General features: G+C 61.7%; 1 long non-coding RNA gene across 10 annotated transcripts in view; it reads right to left on the reverse strand.

Moving 5' to 3' along the window:
* LOC138843746 (uncharacterized) overlaps window positions 1-1,599 on the reverse strand; it is a 108,281-nt gene extending 106,682 nt beyond the window's left edge. The window contains exon 1 of one of the 10 annotated variants that reach the window (XR_011378696.2): window positions 59-1,594. This is a non-coding gene — a long non-coding RNA (uncharacterized LOC138843746). Of the gene's footprint in view, window positions 1-58 lie in introns of all 10 variants that reach the window. The other 9 variants (XR_016212657.1, XR_016212654.1, XR_016212655.1 and 6 more) reach the window with 9 other exon arrangements.
* Between the last annotated feature and the right edge of the window lie 10,988 nt (window positions 1,600-12,587).

Raw genomic sequence — 12,587 nt, forward strand, 5'->3', positions numbered from 1 at the left:
GCGGTTCTCGCGATGGAACCCACATCCCCAGCGCCCCGTTTCCCAGGCACTTGCTTACAGTGGAGAAATCAGCTACAGAAAACGAAGTTTGAAAGGACAACTGCAAAAGAAACCACACTACTTTAAAACTTGCTCACCAGGACCTCAGACTGGGAGATCCGCCGACACCTGGCGAGGTAGGCTCCCTGGCAACAGGTGGGGGAGGAGGGGCGGGCACTGGGAGGGGAAGCCAGGCTCCCAGGGGAGTTGGGGGCAGGAGGAGGAGGCGGTCAGCGCCTCTCCCGCATCTCTGCCTCCTCGTGCGCGGCCCACAGCGCGAGGAAGGGGGTAAGACAGGGCTGAGTTCTGCGCCCCAACTGCCGGGCCAGTGTGTGCTGACCTCGAGAGCACCGTGAGCCCGGCGGCGGCAGGTGTGGGAAGCATGGGCTAGTTAATCAGCTAAACAAGTTCACCTGAAAACAAAAAAGCCACCCAGGTGTAACCCATCAAGTCCCAGCAGCCCCACACTGTCAGTCTTTTGGGCTCCCTGCTGCTCTGGGTGCACTCTACCCCTGCGGGTGGCTGGTGGCCAAGCACTGCCCTCACAAGGTCCAATGCCCACAGCCTGAAGGTCCTCAGACCTCAGAAGGGGTGGACAGCCACTGCTGGGACCTCAGAGGACGTGGAGCCTCGGCCACCACCAGTCCAGAGACTCAGAGCTCCTGCGGGCCTCGGGACTCCGCATGGACCCGCGTGGTCACTGGCCAGCTCCCAGACGTGTCCTGGAGTGGAGCAGAGCTGCGTGGTGCCCTGGCCTGGTGCCTGAGGGCCAGCAGAGCAGGGAGGTCAGCTGATCGAGACGACATGGCATCCAGAAGCGCCTGGGGGATGGGGGGCCCCACCACTGCCACCTCCCCACGTGACCCCAGCACAGCCCACAGGAAGACTCAAGTGACTCAGCCCCTCAGCGGCAGATGGCTGCCCTGCCGAGGTGGCCCCGGGAAGGTTCCACAGGGCCGGCAGCAGGGGATACAGCCACTGACCAGGGAGAGGCGCAGGGCACAGCCACGAGGGATTGGGTCTTTTGACAGAGCTGTGGGAACTCGCTGGCCCCCGCCGTGGGACAGACCTAGGGGACTTCCTGTCCAAGTTCTCTGCAGGGCTCACAGCATCAAGCGCATGGACTGCAGGAGCAGGACAGGCCGGGGAGGGCTGGGCCCACACAGCAGCAGCTTACCATGGAGAGGCACCAGGGAGCTATGGAAAAGTCACTGCACACTTGGAAAGGGGCGTGGCCACGGGGCTCTGTGGGCTGTGCAGGCTGTGCCTGTGACGGTCAGCACAGCTTTTGCAAGGGCGCCTGGGACTCACGCTCTGCAGGGCAGGGGGTTCCGAGACACAGGGAAGCTGCCCAGCGTACCACGGGCATCACAGTCCACATGGACCCTCTGGTGTCTGGAACTCTGACGCCAGGCAGGCCACAGCCCAGCGCTGGTCCATAGGAAGAGCAGCAGGCTCTAGGGTGGGCCTCTGGGACCCCCACTTCTTGCTAAGAACAGAGAGGGTGGGACAGGCAGCCCCTGTCCTGCTCATCCCCACCTTTGCCACTGGACACCACTGGCACCTGAAGATGGAGCAGCCATCCTCCACGATGACCCCGAGGACAGAGGACTCCTCCCCAGCCCCTGCGTGAGCCCCCTGTGGGATGGGTGGGGGAGCGAAGAACGAGGACCCGCCTGGAGGCCTCGTGCAGGGCAGGGAAGCGCTTGGACGGCCACGAGACCCAGGCAGAGCCCAGGAGGACATGGGGCGTGGGAGCCAGGGGTGGAGCTGGCAGGGCTGCCACGCTGGTCGTCAGACCCCGCAGCGAATGTGGGGGAGCTGAGGAGTGGGGCGGCGACCATCTGGTGTGCAGGGTTGACACGACCAGTGCAGACGCAGCCGCGACCTCGTGACCATGACCTGGCTGACTTCACGTGCTCTGGACGGTCCCCTCACGCACCCAACGGTGACAACGTCCCCGAGGGGAGCTGAGCACCTGTCCCCTTTCTGCAGGCGAGGTCTGTGCCAGGCGTGTGTTATCACGGGGATGCACGGCCCCGAGAGCATGGTCCCCGTTCTCACGGCACCTGCCACCGCGGGGCACTCTGACCTCGTCAGGCATCACAGCCCCACAGCCCCACTGTGCCGGGGAAGGAGAGGCGGCAGCAGTGCCAGTGGGGCTGAGGCCCCCTGGGCCCCCCACACCCCTGGGAGTCACCCGGGCTCCGGGCGACTCTGCGTTTTCTCCACATCGGCCGACCCTCAGTGCAGCTAGCAAGGAGAACCCACATCAGGCCAGAGCCCAGCTCTTCTCCCTCCCAGCATCACGCCCCCAGCCTCCCGTGACAACGCTCGGGGTGGGCTTGGCCAGCTGCCACCTAAGCCGAAAGGTGGAGAACAAAGCCGCAGCAGAGATGATCCTCATCGCACGCTGCCCAAGCCCCTTGAATTCCGGAGGATTTGGAGCACTGCACCAAATCTCCACCTAAATTCTCCACTGGGGCACCAAATCCACGCTCAGAGCCTGCAGCCAGGGCACCAAATCTATACTCAAAACCAAAGAGCAGCCTTGTGGGGGAGAGACCAGAAGGGCAGCAGCGCGGGATCAGGTGTGCGGGCTGTGCGGTCTCTGCAGCCGGTGGTCTCCCCCCAGGAATGAGGAATCCAGTGAGCCTCTCCCGGTGCATCCGGTTTGGAAGCGGGAGTAAGTAAAGAGATGTCGCCACTGGTGCGGAAGCCTGTCCTTCCCAGGAAACGTCAACACATTCGCCACACGCTTTCCTGGACTCTGCGTCTCTCACAAGCTGTTTCCAAGCTCGGAAGACCACACAGGTCCCTAAAGATCTAAACAAAGCTGCCCACGGACAGGCTCGCAAGCCGTTCCCTGCCATCACAGCGACGCTAGCCAAAGCCAGCAGCTGCCTGCCTTATGCTGTTTGATAAATTCCTGCTGATGATTTCACCAAACAGAAACTGCTCACATGCCGAGGGCAGTGCGTGCACAGCGGGCAGACGCCGTCCACTGCAGCCAAAGGCGTTGCCCCTCCTGGGGGACACCCAGGAGGTAAATGAGTGCCAGGCCCAGGGGCAGCGGCCTCCACGCCTCACAGCGCAGCTTCAAAGGCAGGAGGAAGTGGCCCCTGCGAGGAGCACAGAGGGTCAACTCTGCTAAAATCATCACACTGCTGCCGCCCTGCAATGCACTTGCACGGCATTTTATTGCCTCGTTAGTTTCCAGAGGAAAATTATGGCTGCCATTCCAGATTTCCTGGGGGTAATTAAGGGAGGCCAGACTGTCCCTAATGACTCTGCCCCTTGACAATATCATCAGGACGCTGTCAATGCAAACAATGCCCTTATCGCCCTTCTTTTCAAGTCACCTGATTAAAACAGAAGCACAGAGAGGAGCATGTCCTTGCCAGAGCCAGGAATGTCAGGAGGCCAGGGGACTGTCCCGCCTGTGCTCCCAGCCTGGCCATTCAGCCCCCTGTGGCCTGCGGCAGGCTGGCTCCACCCTCAGCTGCGGTCCAGGGCCTGGCATGGGTGCTCCATGGGACTGTGACGTCGGACTCCTGCGTGAGGCTGCGTAAAGCAAACGCAGGAGGCGATGGGAGGAAGCCACGCGGCCCTTGGGCAGCTGTTTCTCCGCGGTTCTGGGGTAGGACCGGCTTGCTGCAGGATGCCAGCACGGGTGGCCAACGTGCAGAGCTCAGGAGCCGAGTGCACTAAACCACTGCTGGTGACGAGGCCGGCCGGTCACACCGTGCCCTGCACACCCCAGCCCAGCCTGCACGCTTTGCCCCCACTGTCCCCCACGACACACAGGCTTCCACGATTCCCCCTCAGAGCCCCACGGAGAAAGGGGTGTGACTCCAGCCCTCCAGGGTTATTTCCGAGGGCGCTTTTTCCTAATAGAACAGTGGAGGAGACAGGTGTGGTCGTACGTGCGTGTGTGCGCGCGTGCACATGTGCACATGGCTGACCGCGTGTGTGCACCTGCACATGTGAGCACCCGTCAGTGCATGCGTGTGTGTGCATGGGCATCTGCTGTTGACACACTTGTACACGTGTGTGTGATTCCACTTGTTTCCTGGCCCCCACTGCCCCAGGGGCGCGGAGGCAAGGCTCTGGCCCTTGCTGGGCGGGGCAGGTGTGTGGCCACAGCACTGCCTCTGGCGAGTGCTGGGTGCGCTCTGGGCCCCTGGGGGTGCTGGCTCCCAGACCTCCTCAGGCAGCAGTCTCGCACAGAAACTCCACAGGGCACTGGCCCAGCTCACAGCCCACAAAGCCTCCCAGTGTGGCCTTGGCGACCGGGCGGCCCGGGCCCCTCCCTGGTCCCGGGGGCAGAGCTGAGCTGGGGGTGCAGGGGCTTGAAAAGCCAGAGTTCTGCTGAACCCCACGGGCACATTGTCCAAGGGAACAGTGGTACCATCATGCATTTTCATTTACTTAGCCTTAAATACATGTAAATTAAAGGGTTTTCTTTTATTAAAAATAACACTGAAACGTACCACTGATGTGTTTTTGTTATTCTAAAAAGCAGCAGTGCTAAAGGAACAGAGGCTGTAATGACATTTCACATTCAGATTTGGGTCTCGCTGGAGAAGGGGCCTCCCGACCCGGCCTGGGCTCCCAACAGCAGCAGCACTGCCGCCGCCGCGGGCTCCTTCTCATTGTCTCTGGTGGCGGTGGGGGTGGCACTCCACGGCTGGAGGTCTGATCTAGCCGAGAAGGAAAACCGCATTGCTGCCCTCCCCACGTTGCCTGGACTCTGCAGGGCAGGGGCTGGCGTGTGTGTGTGCGCTGGGGGCAGGGGTGCAGTGACCTGCCATTGTCTCTGGAAGAAAGGACTGGGTCCCTGAGCTCCACTCGCCAAGAGGAGCCCCGTCTCCCCACACCAGAGGGTCTCCACGCTCCCGGTCAGTCATCACCCGGACCCCCCAGCAGACCCCAGCTGTGAGAGCAGGAGCCTCCGACCCTGCCGGACCGCCCAGCTACGCCACTGGCTCCTCAGCCTGGTCCTGAGTCGCTGGCCCCTTGCCACACTGCCCGCTCTGCCCGTCGCGGCTGGATTCAGCCGGGGACTCTCCGGCCACGAAGTCCCTCCACCCACACGGCTGCCACTCTTCCCCCTCGGGAGGTAAGCGCAGCTGTCACTCCAACTCAGCACCCTCTGCTCTTCCTGACAGAGCTCCACGGCCTGCAGGCCCCGGCTCACACATGTGGCCAGCGTCCACACCCTGCATGTCTGCTCCCCAGGCCCCAACACCCCGGACAGCCACAGAAAGGCCGAGTCCAGGACACTGAGCGGTAGGCTGAGGACTGGGGCTGGATCACACCCGCGGTGAGAAGCGCTGTGGACCTCGTGGGCGGCCCGGCCCTGGCCTTGGCCTTCAGATTGCTACCTGGGCAGCCCTGTGCTTTTTGACATCACGTGCCATGTGTTTAAGCCGGCAATCTTCCTGGAGTGGGGGAAGGAGCGGCCGGGAACCCCCAGCCTGGGCAGCAGCGTGGCGTGGAGGAGCAGGGCAGCGGGGGCCGTGCCCAGCTGTGCGCCTCGCTGCTGTCGGTGTGCTGTCTCTCTCTGCTGTGTGCAGCCACGGCCCTTGCTTAGCGGGGATGGGAGATAAGGAATGATTGGCACAGAGGGTCCCAGAGTGCTGGGGAAACAGTGTGCAGGCACCTTTCCCGGCCCAGACGCCTGGGGCGCCTGCCTGACCCCGGTCTCCATGACGGTCATTCCCGGAAGACTGAGGGTGACGTCCCCTCCCCCACCCAGTCTCGGTCACCAGGGCCCCAAGGCACAGGGCAGAGCTCTTGCTCACGTTGGCCGAACCACACCCTCGGGGCAGGGCCCGCGTGCAGCCCCTGGCTGCTCTGTTCTCAGCCTGACTGCGCTGGACCCGGACCCCCTTCCTGCAGTGTCCACTGCAGCCCAAGGGAGGAGGCGGCTACAGGGAGAGCACGGCGGGCCGCTGAAGAAGGGATGCAGAGGCCACACTAGGAGCGGGAGCACAGCTCGGGATGTGTGGGGGTGGAGGGGTCAGAGGGACGGCGGGGACAGCACCTCTGTGGGCAAGCATTTCACTGCATGACCCTGGGGATAGCACAGCAGGGACAGTGCAGCGGACGTGGGCGCAGCACCCCTCACCCCACCCCCTGCTCCGGGAGGGTCAGTGGCCCAAAGCTGAGCCCCCCAAGAGTGGCGTCTGCCACAGGAAGCTGCCCCTCTGTGCCAGCCCGAGCAGTGTCCCTTAGATCCAGGGTTTTTGCAGACGGAATGGGTCGTCAGGTGACAGTGCATGGGAGCAGGGCAGGCCCTCTCTGCCACGATCGTGTGCTTATGAGAAGCCAGGCGGAGACAGACACACGCAGCGGAGACGGGCGTGCGAGGGCAGAGCAGACATGGGGTGACGCGTCCACAAGCCAGGTGACAGCCTGGGCTGCTGGCACACACAGGAAGGCAGGCATCAGGGATGCCCCCACCCCAGAACGCAGAGAGAGCTGAGCCCCACCCGCACCTGGATTTCCGACCCTAGGCCCGGCTGCTCGGGGGTCCCCATAGTGTGGAGCTACGTCAGACACCAGCACATCCCCCCAGGTCACCTCCATGGTCTTGGTGCAGGTATCCTGCAGGGCTGTGACACCTCCAGAGCTCCCCACGGCGTCACCACCACAATCACGCCCCAGGGTGTGCATGCCAGGGATCCCCCTTGGGCACACAGTGACCCGTGTCGCGGCAGGTCCAGGACAAGGGACTTTCTTTCTTCTCATCAGGAAGCCTCACATGCTGCTTGGCTAAGTGTACGGCTACAGCATCTCAGGAGAGCTTCCGGTCTGGTCCGACAGACGCCCACACGCACGCTCATTCCCGCAATGGCGAGGCAGGCACCACAGCCGCCAGGCCACAGATGCCCCGCCAATGCTGGCTTCTCAGGCAGAACTCCCCTTCTGCCTCCCGGCCCCACAAACAGCGCCTCCGGAGTGGGACAGGGACAGGAGGCCTTAGTGGGACAGGGACAGGAGGCCTTAGTGGGACAGGGCTAGGAGGCCTTAGTGGGACAGGGACAGGAGGCCTTAGTGGGACAGGGCTAGGAGGCCTTAGTGGGACAGGGCTAGGAGGCCTTAGTGGGACAGGGACAGGAGGCCTTAGTGGGACAGGGCTAGGAGGCCTTAGTGGGACAGGGCTAGGAGGCCTTAGTGGGACAGGGACAGGAGGCCTTAGTGGGACAGGAGGTCTTAGTGGGACAGGGCTAGGAGGCCTTAGTGGGACAGGGACAGGAGGCCTTAGTGGGACAGGGCTAGGAGGCCTTAGTGGGACAGGGACAGGAGGCCTTAGTGGGACAGGGACAGGAGGCCTTAGTGGGACAGGAACAGGAGGCCTTAGTGGGACAGGGACAGGAGGCCTTAGTGGGACAGGAGGTCTTAGTGGGACAGGGCTAGGAGGCCTTAGTGGGACAGGGACAGGAGGCCTTAGTGGGACAGGGCTAGGAGGCCTTAGTGGGACAGGGACAGGAGGCCTTAGTGGGACAGGGACAGGAGGCCTTAGTGGGACAGGGACAGGAGGCCTTAGTGGGACAGGGACAGGAGGCCTTAGTGGGACAGGGCTAGGAGGCCTTAGTGGGACAGGGACAGGAGGCCTTAGTGGGACAGGGCTAGGAGGCCTTAGTGGGACAGGGACAGGAGGCCTTAGTGGGACAGGGCTAGGAGGCCTTAGTGGGACAGGGACAGGAGGCCTTAGTGGGACAGGGACAGGAGGCCTTAGTGGGACAGGGACAGGAGGCCTTAGTGGGACAGGGACAGGAGGCCTTAGTGGGACAGGGCTAGGAGGCCTTAGTGGGACAGGGACAGGAGGCCTTAGTGGGACAGGGCTAGGAGGCCTTAGTGGGACAGGGACAGGAGGCCTTAGTGGGACAGGGCTAGGAGGCCTTAGTGGGACAGGGCGGGCTAGGAGGCCTTCCGTTTCTCCTTGCCACTTTCTGAGCAGGACGGTTGGACTGTGGGAAGGTGGGAGAGAGTTCCGGTGGCTCCACCTGTGCTGCTGCCCATGGGACGGGCATGCTGTTCGGGGTCTGTGGACCTGCTGGACGCTCACGCTGCCCTGCAGCCCGACCGTGAGCTCACAGCAAGACTGAGAGTGCCCCCAGCGAAGCTCGCGAGTGATCGGGGCCAGCTGCAGCGCTTGGCCCAGGTGCATCCCTCACCACCCAGACCTCCTGGGGGCCCGGACGAGGCCATTCCGGTTACCTCTCCCCCCGCAAGGGACAAACGCGAGGCCTCCAAATGCGCCTCCGAATTCACCTTGTCACTCAGCAGGCCCATCCTGTCACCTCACCCCCCCCCCCCCCCGGGAAAACACTCCTGGCCTCCAACCAGGAGCGTGGCATCGGGAAGACTCTGTACAGATAAGGACTAGAGAAACCTTAGAGGGACACTGGCAAAGGGACAAGTCCTGAAGGGCCGGTGGCCATCACGGCGATGCCAGCGAGGCCTGCAGTGCAGAACAGACACTGACAGTGGGTGGGCAGTGGAAAACAAAGCCCCCACCCGGCCCAGCAAATGCTGCCCCCCACAAACCCACGGGGCAGCAGGTGCTCCTGTGCCACAAGTCACTTCCTGTTGCTCTCGATGCCCGAGGAACGGAGCGACCCTACGGCTGCATGCATCCACAGCTGTGTCTTTTATGGACACCTAGGTCGTTAAACTTGGCACAGGCAATGCCCATTGGCTTCAACCTGTGCAGGAGCCGCGGCAACGTCTGCTCACATCCGTCCCTGCCATTAAGAGTCAACAGGAACCAGAAACTGTTAGGGAACCCAGATCCCAAGTCCTCGCAAGACCCAAGAAATGGTCACCTGCTCCCTTGTCTAAATCGCATCCGTTGTACTGCATCACCACCAATCCTTCCCTCGGTATCCTACTCCAGAAGAAATGACCACTTCTCTTTTTTTAAGCAGTGCTTATGTATCTGAAAGAGCTCAAAGAGAGTGGGAGAGGGCGAGAGCGATCTTCCACCTGCTGGTTTACTCCTCAGTTGCCATGGCTGCAGCTGCACCAGGCCAAAGCCAGGAGCCAGGACCTTCATCTGGGTCTCCCACATGGGTGCAGGGGCCCAAGCACTTGGGGCATCTTCTGCTGCTTTTGCAGGCCATTAGCAGGGAGCTGGGTCAGAACTGGAGCAGCCAGGAATCGGACTGGCACCTACAGGGGATGCCAGTCTCCCAGAGGCAGCTTTTCCCACTAGGCCATGATACCGGCCCCTGTCTTTTTCTTTTTTAAAAATCTTGTGAAGGCATAGAGGGACGAAATGACCACGTCTGAAGGCCACCCAGTGCCGTCAGCCCAAGTGTGGCCACAGGACCTCAGGGGAGGACAAGTGGCGTCCCACAGCCCTGTTAGCCAACAAGCAATGCGCTCGCGCCCCGCCTGAGTCTGCGCTTCCGATTCAAAAAGAACGTGAAGAAAGGAGCGGCGAGCCTTCCAGAACAGACATCAGCCCCCCAGCAAGAGGACCTGACGCAGGGCTTAACCCTTGGTTTCCACCAGCGTCCGGGAGACCCACTCGCACCACCGACTGCCGTGTGGCCCAGCCCAGCCACCCAGCGTGGCCAGGACGAGCTCCCGGCCCTGCTCACAGACCCTCTCCTGTGGGGCTGGGAGCCTCTGTCCTACCAAGGGCCACTGGGATGTTTCTAACATCACTCACGGGCCATACAGTTATCAGCTGGAAACCCTGCCTGCCAGAGAGCTACCCTTGCCTTGGCAGGGCGAGACCAGATGACGTCACGGCCAGGTGCGCCCCATCGCTGCACGAGAGAGACACTCCTCGGAGCAGCGCTCAGGCAAGGCTCCCAAGCAAAGGCCCCACGAGCTCCCAGCCCCTGCCGGCTTTCACGTGCGTCCTAACCAAATGTTCCCTAAAACCAGGCAGAGCCTGGGCACACCCATCAGCAGCCCTGTGAGAGCACGCAGAAGGCACACAGTGCCCCTGGCCAGGGCCACCCCCTCCTCCTCCCCAGGACAGCAGGGGCGGTGGCGGCGTCACACCATGTGCTGCCTCCACGAGGTCCCCTCAGTTGCCAGGGGGCACAAGTGAGGCCTCGCCTCAGGGGTCTAAGGCGGAGTGCCTGTCCAGCCAGGGGAGAGCAGGCCCAGGCGCGTCCCTCCCACTGGACGTGGGTGGGCGTGCGGCCTCTCGGTGGAAATGCACAGCCAGCACCCACTCTGCTCCTGCGGCTGCGGCACCCCAGGCACGCCGCCATCACGGAGGAAGCTGCCTCACCCAATTCCAGCTCACTTGGCCCCAGAGCTCCGACTGCCTGCCAGGGCCGCCTTGGGAACACCAGGCCCCAGCCACGCTCCTGGCAGATGCTTTGCCACGCAACGGGCCACCACAGGAGCCGAATGACCCAGCATGACGCAGCAGGTCGAAGGGGAGGGCTGCAGACTTATCAGGGCTGTGCTGCGTGTCCAGTGCACTGCACTCCAGGGCCCAGCAGCGCAGGAAGTGGCAACACCCAGGGGTGACAAGCCCAGCAATGCCTGCGTTCATTTAACAGGGGCCTGGTGTGGCTGTTGGGACACTCATGGCAGGACTCACCCCCAGGCCTCTACAGGAGGAACCCAGGCTTAGGCATCAGAGGCTAATTCCCACCTGTTCTGTCCAGGAAGCACTGGCGACTGGCCCTCGTGTGTGCGTCCACACCGGCACAGATGCCTGGGCCAGGGCTACTGTCACTCCAGCCCCCTTGACCTTGCTGACGTGAACCTGGACACATCTGCTGACTCAGAACAAAACCCATTTTGTGGCTGGTGTCGTGGTACAGTTAGCTAAGCTGCCACCTGCTATGCCAGCATCCCTGTTGGAGTACCAGTTTGATCCCCGGCTGCTCCACTTCCAATCCAGCTCCCTGCTAATGCTCTTGGGAAGGCAGCGGAAGACGGCCCAAGTCCTTGGGCCCCTGACACCACATGGGAGACCTGGATGGCGCTCCTGGCTCCTGGCTTCAGCTTGGTCCGGTCCCAGCTACTGCAGCCGTCTGGGAGTAACCCAGCAGATGGAAGCTCTCTCTTGTTCTCTCTCTCCCAGCACGCTCCCCTTTACATAATAAATACAACTTTAAAGTAAAAGAAGACAAGACTGGTTTGAGAGGATGACCACTGCACAGGCTGGTCTCACTCACTGGGAAAAACCCGGGTCCAACAGTGAGGGGCCACGCTCTGTCTCCGTCCCCTCCTCTGCTGCCCAGGGCCCTGGCCCAGGACAGCGAGCAGCCAGGCGCATCTGATCAGTTTCCAAACCTGCCACCGAACGCCCGTGCTCCCTCCAGCTCCCTTGGGGGGCGGTGCCGAGCTGGGGGCCACTCAGCTGCACCTCTGGGAGACCAGAGCCCCTCCCTGGAGCAAAGGGGCCGTGCGGTCAGCAGAGAAACCGCCCAGACAGCCCTTTCAGGGGCGGGAAACTGAGGGGCTGGGGGCGTGTGCTGTCACTTGGCTTCCTTCTCCCATAAGCACGCTGGGGGTGATGGGAGGCCGCGGCCCTCTCCCTGTGCGTAAACCGAACAAACGTTTGCCTCTTGTGGCTGCTTTTCTTTCTTTTCCTTTTTTTTTTTTTTTTTTTTTTGAATGGGTGGGAATGGCTCCCCTTTGGCGTGAAGAATGTCGCAGAAACGCATAATTAAAAATGGAAAAAGCAAAGCCTTTTCAAGGCTGTTTACTTGGGTGACTACGGTGACACAAACGGTTCTTTCTCCTCGCAGGGCCCACCCACGGAAGGAGCGGAACAATGGTGCCCTGGGCCGCCCATTCAGGCCGCCTGTGCTGCCGCTAATTACGACATCACCCGGCGCTGGCCGAGCTCCCCGCCCTGCGGCGTTTGGCCGGGGTCTCTCTTAGGTGCCTCTCAAAATCAAAGTCGGGAATATCTCAGAGGAAGGGCGGGCTGGCGTGAGAGACGGGATCTCCTTCTCACGTGTGCCCACACGAAACGGGAAGCCCAGGGCTCTGCTGGTACCGGCTCCCAGAGCCCGTGGCAACTCTGGGAACATTCCGGAAGGCTCAGGCGGGCTGCGCGTAGCATCTCCAGGCTCTGCTTCCAGGGCGTCCAAGTTACCCCAGCGAGTCAGGCACCCAAGTTACAGCGCTCCCATCAACAGTCATCATTCTAATTGCCCGAGTCTCCACCCGAACAAAGTCACCCTATAGTTTTATGGTATTTGATTAATGAGGGCAGGAAAATTGAAGTTTTTGCAATAAAACTCCCCCCCAAAAATCCACAGACTTTTATGGTTTTTTCCCTTGTGATTTTAATTTAATGGCTCGTGTTTTCATCACCGCAGAGCTGTACACTTCAGCTTGCAATTACGTCCCATCTGTGAGGCACTGTGTTACTGTGTTATTACAGTTTATTCTAGGAGCTTTTCAATCACTTTTGAGTTGGGCTTTACAAGTATTCTTGCAGCAGGTGGGCCTCCTGGCACGGGCCCAGGAGCACACAAAGCGGGAAGCGGAGTCTAATGGCAGCATATGCGTTCGGCACGGCAGCAGCCTTCCCATATGCTGCTCAG

This window comes from Oryctolagus cuniculus, chromosome 9 (genome assembly GCF_051225735.1).
Source record: "Oryctolagus cuniculus isolate XC-2025 breed Fujian yellow rabbit chromosome 9, ASM5122573v1, whole genome shotgun sequence".
In the NCBI taxonomy this organism is placed as follows: Eukaryota; Metazoa; Chordata; class Mammalia; order Lagomorpha; family Leporidae; genus Oryctolagus; species Oryctolagus cuniculus.